Source organism: Bufo bufo, chromosome 1 (assembly GCF_905171765.1).
Source record: "Bufo bufo chromosome 1, aBufBuf1.1, whole genome shotgun sequence".
Lineage (NCBI taxonomy): Eukaryota > Metazoa > Chordata > Amphibia > Anura > Bufonidae > Bufo > Bufo bufo.
In genome coordinates, this window is record NC_053389.1 from 737,476,997 (window position 1) to 737,483,849 (window position 6,853).

The 6,853-nt window shown below is 48.3% G+C and overlaps 1 long non-coding RNA gene across 1 annotated transcript; it reads right to left on the bottom strand.

Moving 5' to 3' along the window:
- Nucleotides 1-2,459: 2,459 nt before the first annotated feature.
- On the bottom strand, nucleotides 2,460-6,647 carry LOC120987188. The gene is made up of 3 exons (XR_005775949.1): nucleotides 6,608-6,647; nucleotides 2,630-2,727; nucleotides 2,460-2,540 (listed from the first exon to the last, which is right to left on the bottom strand). It is a non-coding gene; the product is annotated as an uncharacterized LOC120987188 (long non-coding RNA).
- Between the last annotated feature and the right edge of the window lie 206 nt (nucleotides 6,648-6,853).

Sequence of the window (6,853 nt, forward strand, 5' to 3'; positions counted from 1 at the left end):
TAACAGTGCGCCATCCACAGATCCCCCCATAACAGTGCGCCATCCACAGAGCCCCCCATAACAGTGCGCCATCCACAGATCCCCCCATAACAGTGCGCCATCCACAGATCCCCCCATAACAGTGCGCCATCCACAGATCCCCCCATAACAGTGCGCCATCCACAGATCCCCCCATAACAGTGCGCCATCCACAGACCCCCCCATAACAGTGCGCCATCCACAGATCCCCCCATAACAGTGCGCCATCCACAGATCCCCCCATAACAGTGCGCCATCCACAGATCCCCCCATAACAGTGCGCCATCCACAGATCCCCCCATAACAGTGCGCCATCCACAGATCCCCCCATAACAGTGCGCCATCCACAGATCCCCCCATAACAGTGCGCCATCCACAGATCCCCCCATAACAGTGCGCCATCCACAGATCCCCCCATAACAGTGCGCCATCCACAGATCCCCCCATAACAGTGCGCCATCCACAGATCCCCCCATAACAGTGCGCCATCCACAGATCCCCCCATAACAGTGCATCATCCACAGATCCCCCATAACAGTGCGTCATTTACAGATCCCCCCCATAACAGTGTCCTTCACAGATCCCCCCCCCATAACAGTGTCCTTCACAGATCCCCCCCATAACAGTGTCCTTCACAGATCCCCCCCATAACAATGTCCTTCACAGATCCCCCCCATAACAGTGTCCTTCACAGATCCCCAGTAATAGTGCCATCCACAGACCACCAGTAGTTCCAAACCCACCAAAAGCACACCTTTTGGTTAAAAATATATATTTTTCTTATTTTCCTCCCCAAAAACCTAGGTGCGTCTTATCGGCCGGTGCGTCTAATAGGGCGAAAAATACGGTATATCAGTACTAGAGCGTTATAAGAGGAGCGGCTGATATCAGTCACATATGACTATGGATAGGTCATCAGTATCTGATTGGTGGGGGTCTGACACCCGGGACTAGGGATCGACCGATATTGATTTTTTTTAGAGCCGATAGCCGATAATTTATACCAATATTTTGTGAATTTTCATTTTTGAAAAAAAATAAAATTCCTACACAAATCTGTTAAATGAAGAGATGCCATTATATATCTAAGATTAAATATTTATACTTCATATTTTGGTGTTTTTTTTTATTTAATAACCATTTCCCCCTTAGGGGCTAGAACCTGGATCCCTTGTCCTATTCCCCCTCATAGAGCTCTATCAGGGTGAATAGGACTTCACACTCTCCCTGCTGCCCTATGCATAGTACACACAGCAGCAGGGAGCTGACTATGGCAGCCAGGGCGTCAGTAGCGTCCTACCTGGGACCACTGCCGATCAGCTGTTTGAGAAGGCACCGGGGCTCCTGTGAGCCCTGTGCCCTTCTCTGTGATTTTTCTGGGCCATGTGACGTCACGTTCATTGATCAAGTGGCCTAGGAGCAGCTCAGCCCCATAGAAGTGAAAGGGGCTGAACATGATACCAAGCACAGCCGCTATAGGATGTACGGCGCTGAGCTTGGTGAGCTGTGAGGAGGCCGGGGCACTACTGCCAGCACTTCAATAAACTTATCCTTTTGAATATGCAGGAAACATTTCCTTCACTTTGGATATTGTTTAGGCTGGGGGACTGGGTGGTTCATCTAGGACATGGAATGTCCATGTGTGACTGCTGTCCAAACTACTGACTGTACATAACAGACACAGTTATCAACTAAATGAGTTGCTTAAAGGGAGTCTCATCACAGTTTCACCTTTTTAACCCTTCCCATAGCTTTCGAGCAGCATTACAGTTGATAAAAACATCACCTTTATAAGCAATCGTGGACTTATAAAACTGGCAAAAATCATCTTAGTAGGATATGCAAATGAGGGCTCGCAAGTGCCCAGGGGCGGCGTCAACCTCGTAGGTGCCTAGGAATGGACATCGCAGTGCGCATGTGCCGGCCGATGGACTCCGCGCGCAGGCGCGGGATCTCAGCGAAAGAAGTAGTAAGAAGATAGGTGGGCAGAGGGAAAGGATGGGCGGGCAGAGGGAAAGACTGGACGGGGGGGGGGGGAAGCGACGATAAGGCAGAGCTGCCTGGGCACCTACGAGGGTAACGCCGCCCCTGGGCACTTGCGATCCCTCATTTGCATATGCTACAAAGATGATTTTTGCCAGTTTTATAAGTCCAGGATTGCTTATAAAAGGTAACGTTTTTATCAACTGTAATGCTGCTCGAAAGCTATGGGAAGGGTTAAAAAGGTGAAACTGATGACAGACTCCCTTTAAAGAGAAACTATTTGATATAGTGCAGTGCACAATACTGTTCTGTTTAGCATACTGTTACTGTATTGTGTGCTAAAATGCATACATTCATGTGGGCGAGACTGAAAAATGAACAAGTTATATCTCCAGCTCTAGGGTGCGCCCCCAAAATCAATTCCACTGGTGGGCCCTAGGCACCCCAGTCCGACACTGGCAGCAGCTGTTATATGGGGAAGCCTTCAGCAATGCATTCTGGGTAATCTTCCTGGTCTGTTCCAGCAGCGGAGCTGGGGGCTGAAGGAAAAGGACATGTCATGACATAAGGTGAGAATACCCCTTTAACTCACCAGATAATATAGAATATCACCCCCGGGTGCACTCACCTGTTCCCCGGCCTCTTCTGCCCGGACGTACCGCTCGTGCTGTCGCTTCTGGATCTCGTTCCTGTGAGCTGCCTTCTTCCCATAGAATCTCTGCATATCTGGGGGGGCAGGAGGGAGAATCATAAACCCACAAGAGTACAAAATGACCCCACTAGAAATAAGGAGGATATCTACTCAGTGACAAAACAAACATACCTGTCATGGTGGGGAGTGGGGGAAACTCCCCACCGTATAATGTCACCATATACTAGGCCATAGGCAGGGAAAAGGGAGCTGGTCACCTCCTAAAGCTTCCCTAAAATAGCCCTAGTCTCCTGGCTGTATGAGCCGTCTTCAATGGTAAGGGGGCTCATACCCACAAACCTAGAAGTCTAGGAATCCCTGCACCGCCCTCAACATCGTGACAGGGCAGAGACCTCCTGTTCATCCATCACCACGGATGAAAGGCGTCTCCAGCGGCCCAGTAGCTGACAGGGAGCGACAATGCACGGACCCTTTTAAAATATACTTTTTATTATTTATCTTTAAAATAAATGCCCCTAATTGGTGGCTTGATATCATAGAGAGAGTGCGGGCCTCCGGCGAGCTTCTCTTTTTCTACAATAGCATCCGCCACACTTAAGACATACAAACAATACAGACTTACACAGTGTACAATGTGAATTGGAAGGTCATTGGTTAGTATGGGAGTTCTTTCCCTAATATACACTTCTTCTAACCGGTGCCCAGGGGTCACCCCTGATGGTGGGGTTACCTGTCCGCGTACCTTCTCTCCTTTCCCTGTAACACCCTAACAGTGATAATGCAGGGTAAACAATTAACAAAAATATGATACTGCCACAATAGAGATAATTGTTATGCAATACAATGCCCCAACGCGTTTCGCCCACTCAAGGGCTCCTCAGGGGGTCTCGGTTCCAGTAATTAGTGTCTATACAGTGATGTATACAATGACACTTATTGCAGTGTCCAGGTGGATGATATGATCACTAGAGATGGCCCGAACTATCCGACGGCGAACAGTTCCCGGCGAACATAGCTTGTTCGCGTTCGCCTCTGCCGGGCGAACACATGCGATGTTCGGTCCGCCCCCTATACATCATCATTGAGCAAACTTTGACCCTGTACCTCACAGTCAGCAGACACATTCCAGCCAATCAGCAGCATACCCTCCCTCCCAGACCCTCCCACCTCCTGCACAGCATCCATTTTAGATTCATTCTGAAGCTGCAGTCTTAGTGAGAGGAGGGAGACTGTAACTGCTGCTGATTTAATTGGGAAATCGATAGCTAGGCTAGTGAATTCAGTGTCCACTCCAGTCCTGAAAGACTCATCTGATCTCTGCTGTAAGGACAGCGTCCTGACAGCACCCCAAAAAGCCCTTTTTAGGGCTGCAACATTAGTCTGCTTTTTTTTTTTCCTTTATATACATATTGCAGTTGCCTGGCCTGCCTGTGTGAGGAGCTGCAGGCCCACAGACTGTAGTGTGCCCACTGCCAGTGCTCACCCCTGTCATTCCGTGTGGCACAGGACTTTGCTTAAAAAAAGGCACTTAATTTTTACACTTTAATCTAAGGTTAGTTGCCTGCCAGTGTGTGTCAGGCTGACTTCCACTGACTGTAGTGTGCCCACTGCCAGTGCCCACCACTCATACCGGCTGGCACAGGACTTTGCATAAAAAAGGCATTTAATTTTTACACTTTAGTGTAATTTCAGCTGCTTGCCTGCTGCTAGTGTGTGTCAGGCCGACTTCAACTGACTGTAGTGTGCCCACTGCCAGTGCCCACCCCTGTCATCCCGTGTGGCACAGGACTTTGCTTAAAAAAAAGGCACTTCATTTTTACACTTTAATCTAAGGTTAGTTGCCTGCCAGTGTGTGTCAGGCCGACTTCAACTGACTGTAGTGTGCCCACTGCCAGTGCCCACCCCTGTCATCCCGAGTGGCACAGGACTTTGCTTAAAAAATAGGCACTTAATTTTTACACTTTAATCTAAGGTTAGTTGCCTGCCAGTGTGTGTCAGGCTGACTTCCACTGACTGTAGTGTGCCCACTGCCAGTGCCCACCACTCATACCGGCTGGCACAGGACTTTGCATAAAAAAGGCATTTAATTTTTACACTTTAGTGTAATTTCAGCTGCTTGCCTGCTGCTAGTGTGTGTCAGGCCGACTTCAACTGACTGTAGTGTGCCCACTGCCAGTGCCAACCACTGATACCGGGTGGCACAGTAGCTTGCCGATAAATAAGGCATTTAATTTTTAGACAGTAGTCTAAATTCAGTTGCTTGCCTGCTGCCAGTGTGTGTCAGGCCCGCTTCCACTGACTGTAGTGTGCCCACTGCCAGTGCCAACCACTGATACCGGGTGGCACAGTAGCTTGCCGATAAATAAGGCATTTAATTTTTAGACAGTCGTCTAAATTCAGTTGCTTGCCTGCTGCCAGTGTGTGTCAGGCCCTCTTCCACTGACTGTAGTGTGCCCACTGCCAGTGCCAACCACTCATACCGGGTGGCACAGTAGCTTGCCGATAAATAAGGCATTTAATTTTTACACTTTAGTGTAATTTCAGTTGCTTGCCTGCTGCCAGTGTGTGTCAGGCCCGCTTCCACTGACTGTAGTGTGCCCACTGCCAGTGCCAACCACTGATACCGGGTGGCACAGTAGCTTGCCGATAAATAAGGCATTTAATTTTTAGACAGTAGTCTAAATTCAGTTGCTTGCCTGCTGCCAGTGTGTGTCAGGCCCGCTTCCACTGACTGTAGTGTGCCCACTGCCAGTGCCAACCACTGATACCGGGTGGCACAGTAGCTTGCCGATAAATAAGGCATTTAATTTTTAGACAGTAGTCTAAATTCAGTTGCTTGCCTGCTGCCAGTGTGTGTCAGGCCCTCTTCCACTGACTGTAGTGTGCCCACTGCCAGTGCCAACCACTCATACCGGGTGGCACAGTAGCTTGCCGATAAATAAGGCATTTAATTTTTACACTTTAGTGTAATTTCAGTTGCTTGCCTGCTGCCAGTGTGTGTCAGGCCCGCTTCCACTGACTGTAGTGTGCCCACTGCCAGTGCCAACCACTGATACCGGGTGGCACAGTAGCTTGCCGATAAATAAGGCATTTAATTTTTAGACAGTAGTCTAAATTCAGTTGCTTGCCTGCTGCCAGTCAGTGTGTCAGGCCCTCTTCCACTGACTGTAGTGTGCCCACTGCCAGTGCCAACATCATACCTGATCGTATACACACACTGGATGTTTTAAAGCACGTTATTCCAAACAATTTAGGAATGTTAGTTGATTTATGCCCTTTATGGATTAAAACCCGACTCTGCGTCCACTACGTAATTTTCCATGGGAGTTTTGCCATAGATCCCCCTCCGGCATGCCACAGTCCAGGTGTTAGACCCCTTGAAACAACTTTCTCATCACTATTGTGGCCAGAAAGAGTCCCTGTGGGTTTTAAAATTCGCCTGTCTATTGAAGTCTATGGCGGTTCGCCCGGTTCGCCAGTTCGCGAACATTTGCGGAAGCTCGCGTTCGCTGTTCGCGAACTGAAAATTTTATGTTCGCGACATCACTAATGATCACCGTATATACACTATTACATTTGTCGTCTTAAATACATATTACAGACGTCATAATCAGTGATGGTACAACAGACCTTGTCAGATGCGGGCTGGGTATCCGCTAGCTCCTATTTTGATAGTAGGGGCTGCTGCGGTAATACTCCCAGCTCCTTTCGTGACTGCCTATTTGTCGTCTTAGATAAATATTGCAGATGTCATAATCAATAGTGGTACAACAGACCTCATCAGATGCGGGCTGGGGATCCGCTAGCTCCTATATTGATAGTAGGGGCTGCTACCTGCAATTCAACAAATATAGTAAACATGTACTAAATGCAAGTACCAATGTATACAGAGAGACCCTTAATCAAAGGTCATGCTCTCTGCTCAGATATCCAAGGACATTCGTGTGCACTTACGGTTGTGCTCCCAGCTCCTAACGTGACTGCCTCCTCCCAGGGTCGATATGGCAGTGTCATACAGGGGAATTCTGTTTAAAGAACAGTGTCCTTTTAGTGATTAGGACATGAGGGAATCTGAAATCTTCAGATCCAGATTCATAACAAATCACAATCATGACCCTGGTAACGTCACCTTGTATTCATTTAAGTGCTTCTCGCACTCATGACCATTTTTTTGAACTGTCAATAATAAACTAAAGCTTT